Here is a 16,198-nt window from a genome sequence, read left to right as displayed (position 1 = left end):
CGTTTACATACCATTCAAAAGAGATAAACGAAAGGACCAAAAGACCTCTTCGCCAGCAACCAATATAAACCCAAGATTAACACCAAGTAATAAATAATATACCCCAACCAAGGAACTACTAATTCAGACAAACAATCCAACAATAAACAACTTAATCAAGGTAGCACTAAGAACACTCTCACCAACATTGATGGGGAAAGAGATTGTATATTAAGAGCCAACAAACCCCACTCCCTTCTAGCACTGATGATGTTACCTGGTTGGGTAATGAAACAACTGCAAAACCAGAGAACTCGGAGAGCACCAAGGAACCCACAGTCATTGTCATCTTCCTCATCCTTGTCCTCCTCTTCCTCTTCCCTTCGTCCTTCACCACCAACTCCACTCTCTTCTAGCATCGATGATGCTCCCGAGTTGGTCAATCAAACCTCTCCAAGAAAACCACCAACTCCAGAGAGCACCACAGAATCCACAGTTGTTCTTATTCTCCTCTTCCTCTTCTAGTCCATAAACCACTGCCCCTCCTAGGACTGATGATGTCACCTAGTTGGGTAATGAAACGTCTGCAAGAAAACGCAGCTCAGAGAGCACCAAGGACCCCACAGTCCTCCTCCTCTTTGCAAGCCACCTTCCCTTCTAGCACTGATGATGTTCCCTAGCTGGGTCATGAAACGTCTGCAGGAAAACAACCCGGCTCAGAGACCATCAAGAACCCCACAGTCATTTTCCTCCTCCTTCCTCCTCCTCCTTCTCCACATACCCCCCACTTCCTTCTAGCACTGACGATGTTCCCTAGCTGGGTCATGAAACGTCTGCAAGAAAACCACCCAGCTCAGAGAACACCAAGGACCCCACAGTCCAATTCCGATCTACAAGTACAATGGGTGACGGCCATTCCATTCGACGATGCCAGGCTGAGGGCGACGCCAGCCATGATCCAATGTGGCTTTTGCCGCCGACGGCCTTGGAACAAGCTCCCCAAGACCGATGGCAACAAAGATGTCATCATAACCTGCGAGGGGTTTTTAATCACAGACCTAATCCTGATGAGGCAGGTGTATACCTCGTGAGCACCTGGCAGGTCCCGGCCAAAGCGCACGGCCTGGGTGGAAAAGGTGATTTAGCCAGCCCTAATGGGAACCACCTGCATCCCATCTAGGAAATCAAAGACTCCAGGGGTCACGGCATCCTCCAGAAATTTACCACAACCTCCGAGTTAAAAACACACGCCGTTTATTCCAGGAGAATAAAATCAGAGGCATTCATGAGCCCTGTGGATCGCACCGCCGTTCAAAGCAAACCACCCATTTCAGCGGCCCTCGGAAGATTAAAAAGGACATTATTGCCTTTATTGTCCTGTCTGCCGCAGCTGACAGGTTGCCATTGTTGACTAGAATTGCTGGGAAATTGAGGCTCAGGCCTCCATTTTATGACTCCTTTTGTGATGTGCAGGAGGAGGGGGAGAACCCCCAACATATTTGAGGAAAAAAAGGGGAGAAAATATATCCCCTCCAAGGGCAAAACCTGCCTCCCTAACGTCGTATTTGCAATGGGGAGGGCGCCATTTTATTCTTTCGTTGCCTGGATTTTTATTGCAGAGAAATTTCTGCGTTTAAAGGGAAACGGACCAGCTACCTTATCTGTTCCCAAGCCCAGTTTAAAAATTCAAGACTTCTACACTTGAAAAAGAACTACATTTTGGGGGTACTGAGCTGGGGAGAAAATGTTTAACTATGATTTGCCAGGTTGGTATAGTGGTTAAGGCACCAGGCCAAGAAACCAGGAGGGTAGGAGTTCTAGTTCCACCTTTGGATGCGTGACTTTGGGCCATCACTAGGAGACAATGAGTTCTAGTTCTGCCTTAGGCATGAAAGCCAGCTGGGTGAGTTTGGGCCAATCACCAGGAGATGGCGAGTTCTAGTCCCACCTTATGCATAAAAGATGGCTGGGTACATTTGGGCCAATCGCCAGGAGTTGGTGAGTTCTAGTCCCACTTTAGGCATGAAAGCTGGTTCATCCAATCACCAGGAGACAGTGATTGTCTACCCCATTAAAAAAGCTAGGGTGATTTAAAACCAATCTAGGAGATGTTGATTTCTAGTCCTGCCTTAGGCATGAAAGTCAGCTGGGTGACTTTGGGTCAATCACCAGGAGACGGTGAATTCTAGTCCTGCCTTAGGCACGAAAGTCAGCTGGGTGACTTTGGGTCAATTACCAGGAGACGGTGAATTCTAGTCCCATTTTAGGCTGGAAAGTCAGCTGGGTGACTTTGGGCCAATCACCAGGAGATGTGAATTCTGCCTTGGTGAAAGTCAGCTGGGTGACTTGGGTCATTACCAGGAGATGGTGAATTCTAGTCCTGCCTTAGGCATGAAAGCCAGCTGGGTGACCTTGGGCCAATCACCAGGAGATGGGGCGTTCTAGTCGAGTCCTAGGTGACTTCAGAAGACGGTTCCCCCTTGTACTCCAAAGTTAACCACTGAAAACATCATTAAGAAACACAACGTGTAGAATAGTCCGGGGGCGCACATTACGGACAGAGAGAATCCCTAAGAATGGCCTCCGGCACGAGCTCACAAGCTTGGAAGAATAAACCTTGGGACCCAGTGACCGAGTCAGATTGGATCCTGCAACATTATAAGCGGTCCTCACCTACCTGGATGCACCTTGCAACACCTACTTGCCAACTGAGGGAAAGCCAACCCTGGACACGACACACCTTGGGCCTGATTAAAAGGCCTAGAGAACATATCAAGAACGGTTAGAGGACTTGGGTTTGGTCAATCTGGAGAAACGAAGGACTTGGGGGGTATTGGAGGGGCTGCCCCAAAGAAGAGGGGGTCAAGCTAGTCTCCAAAGTCCCTGAAGAGGCAGGAGAAGAAGCAACGGATGGAAACTCATCAAGGAGAGAAGCAACCGGGAACAGTGAGGACAATTAACCAGTGGAACTGCTTGCCACCAGAAGTCGTGGGTGCTCTATCACAGGAGGTTTTCAATAAGAGACTGTACGGCCATTTTGTCTACAATAGTATAAGGCCTCCTGCTTGAGCAGGGGGCTAGACTAGAAGACCTCCACGGTCCCTTCCGGCTCTATCCTGATTCTAATCTAATAGCGTCCTTCTCCCAATCTTAAATGAAGCCATTCCTGGGGCCTGATTTAGAGGCTAATATCCCAAGACAATTCCGTCTTTTATTCCATGCATTTACACACGACACTCTCCCAATTAAGATAAAAAGGCATCAATCTAATTTGTGTTGGGAGACGGACGTTCTCTCGACGTCCTCATTTTAGGGCCATTATTTGGGGCTCAATTCGGTGATGCCCCCAAATGGGACACTAATCAGGCGGGAGAGGAATTCGCCGAGCCAAAGCCCGGTGCCCTTGGGGACATCTTCCCCTGGAGCTGAAATAATTAACTTTTATTAGAACCTACAAAGTGGAATTCTCTCTCTTTAAAAAAAAAACGGTTTAATGAAGCGAGAGGGAGCATGGATGGCTGGGGAATTCTGGGAGTTGAAGTCCAGGCAGCCAACTCATAAAACATTCCTCTGCCTGTTTTAGTAGTTGCCATAAAAAAGGAGGGTGGGTGGGAGGAAGGAAATATGGAAGAGCAGTGCAGCAGTTTGGAAGCGGAAGTACATTCCAACTCTTTCTCTTCGAAAGACTGTAACTAAACTACCAGAGCTTTTGCCCGGGAATATCTTTAATTGGAGAACGTAATTGGAGAACGTGATTGATGACACCCAGCCCGTGAAGATGCTTAATTGGGGAATCTGATTTATGACACACCCAGAAGGGAGGGGAGGAAACAGGGTCACAGGGGACTGTGAATGACGTGGGCCAGAGTGGGCTTCATACAGGGCAGAGCCAGGATGTAGACTCTAATGAATCCTCGGAAGTTTTTTGAAGTTTGGCTCAAGAATCATGATTGAATTAGGGCGATCACTGGAATCCTGGCACAAGCATCTGCAAGCTGCCAGATTTGGAACAAAAAAACCCCCACTGCCCTGGGTGAGCTGTCATTGCAGGTAGTCCTTGACCTACAACAGCTTGTTTAGGGACCGTTCACAATTACGACAGGGACTTCTGTCCGTTTTTTACCCTTAGGACCATTGCAGCAGCATCCCAGTGGGTCACATGGTTCAACATTCAGGCACTGGACAATGGACTCCTATTTATGACGGTCAGGGTGTTCCAGGTTCACGTGATTCCCACTCTGGTGACCATCCATCCATCAGTACGTGTATCTGTCTATCTATCCAACCATCAATCTGTATCTATATCTATTTATCTATTCATTCATCCATCTATCTATTCATCAGTATCTATATCTATCTTCCTTCAATCCATCTATCCATCTATATCTATATCTATTTACCTATTCATTCATCCATCAGTATATATCTATCCACCATCCATCCATCTGTATCTGTATCTATTTATCCTTCAATCCATATCTATATCTACCATCCATCCATCCATCCATCCATATCTATTTATCTATTCATCCATCCATCCATATATATATATATCTATTTATCTATTCATCCATCCATCAGTGTAGACCTACAATCCATCCATCTGTATCTATATCTATTTATCTATTCATCCATCCATCAGTATATATCTACAATCCATCCATCTGTATCTATATCTACCATCCATCCACCCATCCGTATCTATATCTATCCATCAATCTATATCTATCTACCAACCATCCATCCATATCTATTTACCTATTCATCCATCCATCAGTATATATCTACCACCCATCCATCCGTATCTCTACCTATCTATCCATCAATGCATACCTATATAGATCTATCATCCATCCATATCTATCTATTCCTCCATCTATCAGTATCTGTATCTATCTACCATCCATACATCCATCTACCCATCCACAGTATCTGTGTCTATCTATCCATCAATCCGTATCTATAACTACCATCCATCCATATCTATTATCTATTCATCCATCCATCAGTATCTGTATCTATCTATCCATCAATCCATTTCTATATCTACCATCCATTGATCCATCCCATCCATCCATCTCTATTATCTATTCATCCATCCATCCATCTACCCATCCATCCGTATCTGTATCTATCTATCCATATCTATATATATCTATATCCATATAGATAGATAGATAGATAGATAGATAGATAGATAGATAGATAGATAGATAGATATAGATATCTATATCCATATCTATATCCATATCTACCATCCATCCATCCATCCCATCCATCCATCTCTATTATCTATTCATCCATCCATCCATCAGTATCTGTATTTACCATCCATCCATCCGTATCTGTATCTATATATCCATCCATCCATATATATTATCTATTCATTCATCCGTCCATCCATCTACCCATCCATCCATATCTGTATCTATCTATCCATCAATCCATCCATTCCATCCCATCCATCCATATCTATTATTCATCCATCCATCCGTATCTGTATCTATCTACCATCCATCCGTCCGCCCATCTCTCCGATTTATTTGCCCCCCATGTCCCTTCACGGCAGCTCCGGCCAGCTCACAACACGAACCCCGCCAAAACCTTCATTAAAAACAAACCTTAATGAAACGAAGAACTTTCGCCGCGGCAGCAGAAGGCAACCGAGCTGGGGGACACCTCCCACCCGCCCACCCCGGTCTCCGCTTCTATCCAGACCCTCTTTTAATCAGCAGCTGGCTTCCCCATCCCTACCAGACCCCGTGGTGGTGGTGGTGGGGCAATTGTAACCAGCAAGCAGCTCTCCCTCCTCAAAGCCGCCGGGAAAATGCCTTCGTTTTGCCTCCATCAGAATTTCCCTGCGGGTGGGTGGGCAAAAAGGGGGGGTGGATACAGGCAGCACCCACTTCTTAAGACCCTATTTTGCTTAAGGCATAGGAGGGAACCTGCCTTTGTCCGGAGGGAAGCGAAAGGAAAAAAGAAGAAAGGGAAATTTTTTTTTAAAAAACGACAACAACAAACCACACAACCTTCTTATTTTTTTTCCCCCTCTCGTTTGACGCTTGGACCAAATTCCTTCTGGGTGAAATTCAATCCACAGGATATATGAGCTGGAACCCGAAGGCTTATCGCCCAAAGACAGGGAGGGCAGAGCGAACGGGCTACTAGAAAGAAGAAAAGAAAAACGGGGGACACACACGCACACACACCTTTTGCCAATGAATTGTGCATTTCCCAATTCTTCTGCGTACTCAGAATGAATGAATGCAACACCAGATTGACTCGGGCATTATTAATCCAAGCAATAACGATCAGCTTAATTACCCTGATTATTGCAATCCTAATAAACAAAGCAGTCCCGTATTAAAGGAGGGTGGCTTTTTTTTCTCTTTTTTTTTTTGCAGGAATGGGCTGTTTTGTTTTTTTTCCTGCACCGACCTCTGTTGCTCCTCGTGACCGAAAAATTTAACGTCACCGAATATTTTATCGGGCTCAGGTTAGATCTGCTCTCCCAACCGTGACCGCCTACAGGGATGGCATCCTCAATTTTTAAAAAACATTAAAAAATTTTGCATTCCAGCAAATGGGAGGAAGCCCCCACTCTCCCCCCCCCGTTACAGCGATCCACAGCCCATCCTAAAAAAACTGCACAGCCCCCCCTCCCCGCAAAAAACCCCCCCACAAAACCATTTCTGCTTGCCCCGATTCAAAATGCACCATGATGAAAAGCGTTTTCAGACCACATCCTGCGTTTTGCGTCCAAAATATTGATTTATTCCACGTAGGGCATATCACACACAGACTGGCAATAGATATCAGTGTCCCATTTAGATTGGAGGTGGGTGGTGGGTGGGAATAACAAACTGCCATAAAGTATGAATGTTTAAAGAGATGTATTCAGAAGCCGGTGTCTACACTTAAGAACGCCGCTAACCATGGAAGTGCAGCATCGTTGATATGAAAATAATAATAATAATAATAATAATAATAATAATAATAATAATAATAATAATAATAATAATAATAATATAATCAGATACTGGACCGGTATAATCAGATACAGCTGGTCTAACCACCTTTTCTGCCAGCCATACGCCGTCCAAGTTGGCTTACTTATCACGCTGTGCAGCAAAACCAAAGCGTCCCTTTAAAGCTAATCGTTTGATATGCCAATTCTCACCAGAAGGACGGCTGCTGCGGTGTATTTTGGCTATTGCAAATTCCACAGGGCAGGGGGGTTTTTTTGGGTGGGGGGGAGTGGATAAATTTCACCCTCCTGGTCCTAAGACACAATAAAGTGGCAGCAACTGTGGATCATAGAAGAACAGGGTTGGAACGGACCTTGGAGGACATCTAGCCCAACCCCATGCTTGAGCAAGGAGGGTCTATACCAAATATTAGGGTCTACCTAGAACTGAACTCACAGCCTCCTGATCAGGGCAAGTTTGCACCCACCCTCTCGTTCCACCCCAACTCTTGCTATATGGGGGTCCCTCTATCCACCCCTCCCACCATGACGGGTGTGTAATACCCACAGGCCCCACCGCCTCTGAACCCAAACTATACACCTATTTGTGCGTAACTTCCGAGCTCCCTTTCCCTATTCTGGATTCAAGCGTGTTGTTTCCCTCCATAAATCAAGCTGGCTGAATATCATTTTAACAGAATGAACAGAGTTGGAAGTGACCTCAGAGGTCTTCTAGTCCATCCTCCTCCTCCCTTGCTCAAGTAGGAGATCGACCACCATTCTGGACAAAACGGCTGTCCAGTCTCTTCTTAAATACCTCTTTTTATCCCTCCCATAATATATTTCTGCCACTGTCCCCCTCTTGCAAACCTTCTGATCTACCATAATAAAAGCTCTGAATTGGACGCACGTGCGCACACACACACACACACACACACACCTCTTTGAACAAGGTTGCTGTAGGTTTAAGCTTGTCACGGTGCTGTTGTGGGCATCTTTTTTGTTCAACACCTTGGCTGGTCTGATTTTTAGCAGCCACGCATAAGACCTGAGATTAGTAACAAGGTCTTTTCAATGCTGGGCAAATCAAGGTTTCTTTCTGTGCCCCCCTCCCCCCCATACCAGCTTCCATGCCCAGAATCACAGCGGGGGGCCCAGAACCAAGGATTCCTTCCAAAGGAAACCCAGGCTGTGCATGTCACTGTTTTTGGGTTGTTGTTTTTTTTGCAAAATGGCTCCAGGCAAGCTCACTTCACACAACCTCTTTCCTGCCCACCAGAGCCCCCGCCCTCCCCAAATGCTGCTTCCTCCCTCTCTCTCTCTCACACACACACACCCGGAAAAAGGCTGGCGGTTTCCAAAAGGGGCGACGCATACCCACATGCATCCATGCCACAACCTCTTGCATCACAGGTAGAGCTTAGCCTTAACGTACAGGGGGGTGTGTGTGTGTGTGATCACGCACGCGAGGGTCTCGCGCACATCTCGGCAGCATGCATGTACCTACGTGTTTCTCATGCACACCTCAGGGAGTTGCAGCGTGGCACGTGCACGCGTGCATACATATGTATCTGGTGCACCACCTGGGCAGTTGCAGCGCGGCTTGTGCATGCGTGTACACGGATGTGTTTCGCGCAGCTCTCGGGCAGTTGCATCGCGCACGTGCATGCGAGTGTGTATGTGTGCGTGTGCGCGCGCGTGTGTGATACAGCTTTCCCGACGCCAGCCCGTCCCCTGCTGGCTGCAAAAAAAAAAAAAGGGTTTGGGGGGTTTTTTTTTGCACGGGGGTGGGGGTAATCGAGACAGCTTTGCATGGGCATCGGCTTGCAAAGCCTTCCGACGTGTGGTTGTTAACTCCCCCCCCCAAACCCCCACTTTCCCACCCAAGATTCCCGTGCATTGCACAAAACACCCCCTCCCCAAAGGCAGGTCATAAGGGGGCGCCCCCTCAAGGTCAAGCACAGCCCAAGAGGGAAGGAAAGGGTCTTTTTGCGGGTCAGCCCAAGAACAACCCCGGTCGGCTGTTTCCCTCACCCCACCCCGTTCACACGAGCAGGCGCTGACCCGCGTGTTTCCTCGCCAAATTTGGGACCCGTGCAATGAAAAACGGGGGGTTGCAAGAAAACCTTATCCCCACCCCCGCCAGCTCCCACCCACCCACCCTCCGCGGAGTCTCCCCCTCCACCTGCGGGGCTGGGCGCCGTCTCGGTCTCCGTCCGGCCGCCCGGTCCTCGGCTCCAGCCTCCCCTTCCCGGGAGCGGCGGCGGCGGCGAGGGCGAGCAAGCAGGCCGCAGAGGGGCCCGAGCGGGAAGCAGCAGCGGCGGCGGTGCGAAGGGGAGAAGCGCCGCCGCCCGACTGGAGGGGAAGACGGGCACCGCCAGCAGCTGCTCCTGCCCGCCGCTGGGCGAACCGTTACAGCCGCTGCGGAGAACTACGACTCCCGGCAGCCCGCGCGGCGGCGGAAAGGGGCGAGCGCGGTGCGGCCGCGAGGCATGCCGGGAGCGGTAGGCAGCACAGCGGCCGATCGGCTCTTTCGCTTCCGATGAGAGGTTCGGTGGGCAGGAAGCCCGCGCGGGGCATGCCGGGGGTCGTAGTGCGCAAAGTTAATCCTGGGTCGCGGGGCGGCGGTTTGTTCGGGCGATCCTCTGACGCTCCCCGCGGGTTGGAGGGTTCCCGTGTTGTGGGCATGCAGCCGGCTCAGGGGTGTGTGACACTGTGTTCGGGGGGCGGGGAGGAGCCCCGAAAGTGGGCTTTTAGGTAACCGGGTTCCCCGACACGTGTGAATGCGGTCCCACTCTCCCAAGTAGGCGGCTCCGTTTTAGCCCGCGTTGTGCGGAATTAGCCAAAGAGACTGTGAAATTTCGCTGTAACGTGGGAATTCGGGAAATTGGGGTGACTATAACGGAATAGCAGAGTGGGAAGGGTCCTTAGAGGTCATCTAGTCCAACCCCCACCCACCCCCGGCAGGAGTACCTTCCCCCCCTCCTCCTCACAGAATAACAGAGTAGGGTCCTTGGAGGTCATCTAGTCCAACACACACACCCCGCCCAGGCAGGAGTACCTTCCTCCCCACTCCTCCTCACAGAATAACAGAGTGGGGTCTTTGGAGGTCATTTAGTCCAACCCCCCGCCCAGGCAGGAGACACTTCCTCCTCTTCCTGCTTGGGAGGTGTTGGACTAGATGACCTTCAAGGTCCCTTCCAGATGGGGACCAACTCCCCAAGTAGGAAACCCTACTCTTCCCCCATCCTCCTCACAGAATAACAGCGTGGGAAGGGACCTTGTAGGGCTTGCGCCCCCGATACACGTGTGTGTGCGCGCAAAGGGCCCTTTCACACGTACGCAAAGCTATTGCAGAGAGAATTAGCACTGGCCGCTTTTGCGTACGTCTGAAAGGGCCCTTTGCATGCACGTGTTCAACGCCCTGCCAAAAAAAAAAAAGGAAAAAAAGGCTGCCACGGCCTAAGAGCGTTTTTTCCCCCCCGAGAGCTGTAGATCGATTCCCCGAAAGGCGCTTTTCCAGCGGCGTTTCCTTTGAACTACAGCTCCCATCGTCCCCCGCGGCCCGCTCCAAGGAAAGGGAGGCGAGCTCCGCCTTCGCTCTCCGCCCGCCGGGAGAGCAAAGCCTGCTGGGAGGTGTAGTCGGGAGCCTCCTCGCTGGCTTGGCCGAAGCCTTTTACCGCTTTGAGATGGAAGGGGAAGCAAACGGGTCGCTTCCCAAGCGGAGACTCCGGGGCCGGCTTCTCACGACGCACGCGGTTCTTAAAAGTCAGCGACCCGCATTTTAACCTAAGCCTGGTGCATCCATCCGGCTCTTAAGTGTGCGTGTGTATGGGAGGGTCCTTGGGGGTTGCTTTCTTGCAGACGTCTCATTAACCAAGCTAGGTAACATCATCAGTGCTGCACGATCATCAGTAACACTGATGATGTTAGCGAGTTTGGGTCAGGAAACGTCTGCAACGAGAGCACCAAAGAGCTCACAGTCGTGTTCTTCCTCCCCCCCCTCCTCCGTTAACTTCAACAAACTCCATCCCTTGCAGCACGGATGATATTACCTAGTTGGGTCATGAGACGTCTGCAAGAAAACAACCCAGCTCAGAGAGCACCAAGGATTCCCACAATCCTCCTCGTGCTCCTCCTCCCTTCTGCAAACCCCCCCTCCTTTCTAGCACTGATGCTGTTTCTTAGTTAATAGAATCACAGAGTTGGAAGGGACCTTGGAGGTCTTCTAGTCCAACCCGCTGCTCAGACAGGAAACCCTACAGTTGGGTAATGAAAACAACCAAGCTCGGAAAACCCCAAAGACCCCTCATTTCAACCCTGAGCTGAAAAATATTCTCCTTTATTGGGCTTTTGAGTGTGTCTTGCGAACCTAGAAAACTGGGAGCGAACCGTGCGCGTACGTGGCTTTTAAACACAAGGGCAAAAGGAAGCGTGACGTCCCGTGTTTTAGCCGTGAAAATGCAGCCATTTTTATCCGCCAGTTTGCAAAATCCAGAGAAACCAGGGTGACGGTCCTCGGACTCGCCTCCCAGAAGTTGTGGGTGTTGTACATTGGAGGTTTTTTTAAAGAAGTGATTGGACAAGCCTTTGTCCGGAAATGGAATACGGTCTTCAGCTTGGGCAGCGGGGGTTGGACTAGATGACCTCGGAGGCCCCTTCCCGCTCTGTTATTTTGTATCTCGGATCCAAGCCGGGTTCTGTTTGAGTTGCGAAAGGTGGAGGACCTTTTTGAAAGACTTGAACGCAACAGGTCTGCTTTTCGGACTCAGGGAGGATCTAATGAGGCGACTCAGTAATAACAAACTTTTGGATCTGCTTGGCGATGTATCTAGCTGGCAAAGGGTTAGGAAGTTCGGGAAACCTTTTGAGGATCGTGCCTTTCGCGGAAGAATTGCAGGTTTAATTAAGGAATCAGGGATATTAAAATCGACAAATGCCCGGCTGTTTTATTTTAGGTGAGATTTGTTTATCAACAAGGGAAAGACCAATTTATGCGCATCATTTCTTTCCAAAAGCAAAATGCATGAACGCTTTTGCTGGTCTACCATACAGGTAGTCCTCCACTTAACGACCACAGTTAAGTTTAAAATTTCCATTGCTAAGCAAGGCAGCTGTTAGGTGAGTTTTGCCCCGTTTTAACAGCCCCTTTGGACACTGTTGCTAAATGAATCGCTGCAGTTGTTAAGAATACAACCAATTGTTTAGTGACTGAAAAGTTACCAGGGCACTGTCATGCCCCTGGAAGACGACGAACCACCGACACAGGGAGTGGGAGTGTGGCTCCGTTGGCTGTGGAGAAAACTGGGGAGGGGCAAAGTCTGGCTGGGCAGAGCAGGGGGAGGTAGAACAAGGGAGAGGGAATTCGGAGGAAGACCCAGGCCCACCCCCTCTTCATCCTAGAGCACACAGGGAGGAAGGGAGAAGGGAGCAACGTGGGTTGCCTGGCTTATGGGGGAGGAAAGGGCCCTGATTCCCTTCATTAGCTGCAGCTGGGAATGAGAGTTTAAAAGAGATGCAAGCTGAAAAAAAGTGAAAAAACAGGAGACACTTCCTCCTCCTCCTCCTCCTAACAGAAGAACAGATGGAAGGGACCTTGGAGGTCATTTAGTCCAACTCCCTGCCTAAGCAGAAGACCCTTCCTCCTCCTTCTCCCCATCCATCTCCTCCTCCCCCTCCTCCTCACAGAATAACGGAGCCCAAAGGGATCTTGGAGGTCATTTAGTCCAACTTCTTACCCAAGCAGGAGACCTTTCCTCCTTCTCTTCCTCCTCTTTCTCCTAACAGAATAATAGAGTTGGAAAAGACTTTGGAGGTCATCTAGTCCAACCCAATCCAAGCAAGAGAGCCCTCCTCCTCCTCCTAACAGAACAACAGAGATGGAAAATTATCTTGGAGGTCATCTAGTCCAACCCTCCGCCCAAGCAGGAGACCCTACACCTATTTCAGACAGATGCCAGTCCAGTCTCCTCTTGAAAGCTTCCAGAGAGCTTCTGAAGGCAACTTCTGTTCCATGGCTTGAGTAAAACACGGTTCCATCAATCCCACCTCAGTCTTACAGAGTGACTTTTCACACTTTCTCACAAAAGTGACTTTTCACACTTCCAACCATTGCAGCATCTCCGTTGGACACGTGATTATAATTCGCAGGCTTGATCACATGACTCGCAGATAGGACGGTGGCAGTGGGGTCACGTGATCCTATTTGGCGACCTTCTGACCACAGGGGAGCCAGATTCACTTCACAACTGTCTTACTCACGTCTCAACCGCACTTAGACCAGGGGGTCTTCAAACTTGACCGATTTAAGACTTTGTGGTCTTCAACTCCCAGAATTCCCCCTCCAGTCATGGTAGCTCAGGAATCCTGGGACTTGAAGTCCACCAGTCTTAAACATTGCCAAGTTGGAAGACCCTTGCCTTAACAGCTGTGGCAAGGAAGGTCATAAAATGGGGTACAAACTCACTTAACAACTGTCTCACTGCCATTACAATGGAAACGTTGGGCTCCATTGTAGTCGTAAGTGGAGAGTGATCTGTGTATGGATGGGAGACCACTAAGAAATCCTCAGGCTATCAGGCTATCAGAGCGGGATATTAACAACCCAAGAAAAGATAATAAATTATTTCTACCTCATTGGCAGGAATATTGCATATATTTATTTTTCAAGAAGGGAATTTGACTTGGCTGCAATTTTGCCCTTAGTTTATTTTCCTGCAGAGTCATTTTAATTCTCCCTGTGGGCTCTAAAACTGCACACAGTGATGTAGGAATTTATAAACAGTGCACAAATCTTAGTATATAAAAAAAGGTGAAAGCACATGAGGTAATCAATTATGCATAGCATTCTTCTTTTTGGAGCTTAATTCCTGGGCCAACTTCTCAATCAGCCTCAGAAAATGGGTTCAAAATTGGCCCAGCGAGCCACCACCGATTTGAAAAAGCCAAATAATCTTTAATGCTCCTAACGCCGATACCCTAAATTTGTAGCTTACGTCGATAGTATATCTACTTTTTTCCCTTTCTTTCCAATATTCTTATCTAAATAACGGAATGCCAAAAATCCCATATACATAACCAATGTATAGAAATAACCTATTTTTTCAAGAGTTATAAGAACACAAAAATGAAAAGAAGAATACCAGGTAGTCTTCAACTTGCCCCAGTCATCCAAGTATGAATCCGAGGACGAAGACGAACTGCTGACAGGGAGGAGGAGTATGGCTCCGTTGGCTGTGGAAGAAACTGGGGAAGGGCAAAGTCTGGCAGGGCAGACCAGGGGAGAGGTAGAACAAGGGAGAGGGAGTTGAGGAAGACCCAGGCCCACCCCTTCTTCATCCTAGGGCAACCCAAGGAGGAACAGAGAAGGGAGCAACGTGGGTTGTGTGGCTTACAAGGGAGGAAAGGGCCCTGATTCCCTTCATTAGCCACAGCTGAGAAGGGAGTTTAAAAGAGATGCAAGCTGAGTGCGGCATCTTCTGGGAACAAACATGAGTTTATCTTGTGTTGACTTTGCTTATCTGTGTTCCTGGCTTCCTCCCAACCCGGGTTGAATTACTGCCGCGTTACTTCACTTCTGGAACTCCTTGTCTTGTTCTGCCAGATTTATTACCTTGTCTTGCCTTGTTGGATTTATAATTTGACGTTTTCTGTTTGCAACGTTTGGACTGAAGGATCTATAGCCAAAGTCTGTTGCAGGTTCATGGGTGAGTTTTTCTCCAGACCGGAGAAGAACTGGGACATTGGGGGCAAAGTTGGAGCTAATAAAGGGACTCATACTTATTCTCTGGCTGTGTCGCCTTTGTGCCACGCCCCGGGTCCTCACATTATGACAGTTCATTTAGTGACTCTTTGAAGTTACAACAGCACTGAAAAAAGTGACTTATGACCCATTTTGCAAAATTACGACCGTTTCAGCATCATCAAAATTAAGGCACTTGACAACTGGCATGTATTCATGACAGTCGCGGTGTCCTGGAATCACATGATCCCCTTTGGTGACCGTCTGACAAGCAACGTTAATGTGGAAATCGGGGTTCACTTAACAACCGTTACAGAAATATACATGGTAGCCAAATACCTAACAAACAATCTTCTTAACTCTGCACAGAGAACTCTGCAATGGAGACAGGACACGAGAGAGAGAGAACCTGCCCTCTAATGGCTGCCTTTATATAGACACCTCTTAAAGAGGTAAAGACTTTTGTGGGCCCATACTTAGTCTTAAAAAGGCAATACCAGTGCTGATTCATCCTCATTGCATCAGCCTTGTGGTTAATGGTCAGCTCTTAAATCTCAATACCTTAACAGGGAGCCAATCTTGCCTCTGCAAGGATGATGGGGACGGAGTCACCACAGAGGAGGCCCTTCTTCTGGACCCCACCAGATGGACCTCCTTAAGAGAGGAGAGCCCTAATATCCCCTGCTTCCCTGGTCTGGTGGGTCAGGTGACCAGTAGAAGATGATCCCTCAAATAATAGAAAGAGAGCCATCACAGAGATCCTTCCTTCTTCTGGGCCCGACTGATGGACCTCCTTAAGAGAGAGGAGCCATAACATCCCCCGCCTCCCCTCTCTGGCATGTCAGGTAGATGTGACCAGGAGAAGGTGGTCCTTCAGATCACCTGGCCCTAGGCCATGGAGGGCTTTGAAGGTGGCAACCAGCACCTGGAATTGGATCTGGAAGCAAATCGGCAGCCGATGCAGCTCCCACAAAAGTGGGGACCCGTGTGCAAATCTAGACTTACACAAAACCCCTGCTTTCTGAGCCAATTCAAAATTCTGGATCATTTTCAAGGGCAGCCCCATGTAGGGAACTTTGCAGCAGTCAAGACAAGAGGCGATGACTTTTATTGGAAAGATCCTAGCCAAGGCCTGGCTGCTCCAAAGAGCTGAAGACAGGTGTGTTTGGGTTCCCGTGTGCTTCAAGGTCTTTTTTTTTCCTAAGTTCCAAAGCGTGCACCACACTAATCTACGGGCACCTTGCAAAGTTGGCCCTAAAACATCTTTGGCAGCTAAATCCCAATCAACACTGGAGTATCTCAAAAATAGAAATAGTTGAAATTGAAAAGTTGAATTCTTCGCAAGCCTAGCTACCAATGTACAAAGACTTGAGCCTTTGGCTAGACTGAAAAGCTGTTCTCAGCCTGTCCGTTTTCAACTCAGATTGTGAAGTGAACTGCCTTGCACAAATGACATCTTGCTTATGTTGTGTTTAGGTAAAATAAAACAAAAAACATGGCACCAGACAGAG

The 16,198-nt window shown here is 48.5% G+C and overlaps 1 protein-coding gene across 1 annotated transcript in view; it reads right to left on the bottom strand.

Moving 5' to 3' along the window:
* The window catches only part of FAM168A (family with sequence similarity 168 member A), a 60,154-nt gene extending 50,781 nt beyond the window's left edge, over positions 1-9,373 (bottom strand). Inside the window, exon 1 of the mRNA XM_087937842.1 lies at positions 9,132-9,373. The gene's annotated coding sequence lies outside the window, so the exon portion shown is untranslated. The remainder of the gene's footprint in view (positions 1-9,131) is intronic.
* Between the last annotated feature and the right edge of the window lie 6,825 nt (positions 9,374-16,198).

Source organism: Pseudonaja textilis, chromosome 7, assembly GCF_049901715.1.
Source record: "Pseudonaja textilis isolate UNSWEBS1 chromosome 7, rPseTex1.2, whole genome shotgun sequence".
NCBI classification, from domain to species: Eukaryota; Metazoa; Chordata; class Lepidosauria; order Squamata; family Elapidae; genus Pseudonaja; species Pseudonaja textilis.
This window is presented reverse-complemented; position numbering and strand designations above follow the sequence as displayed.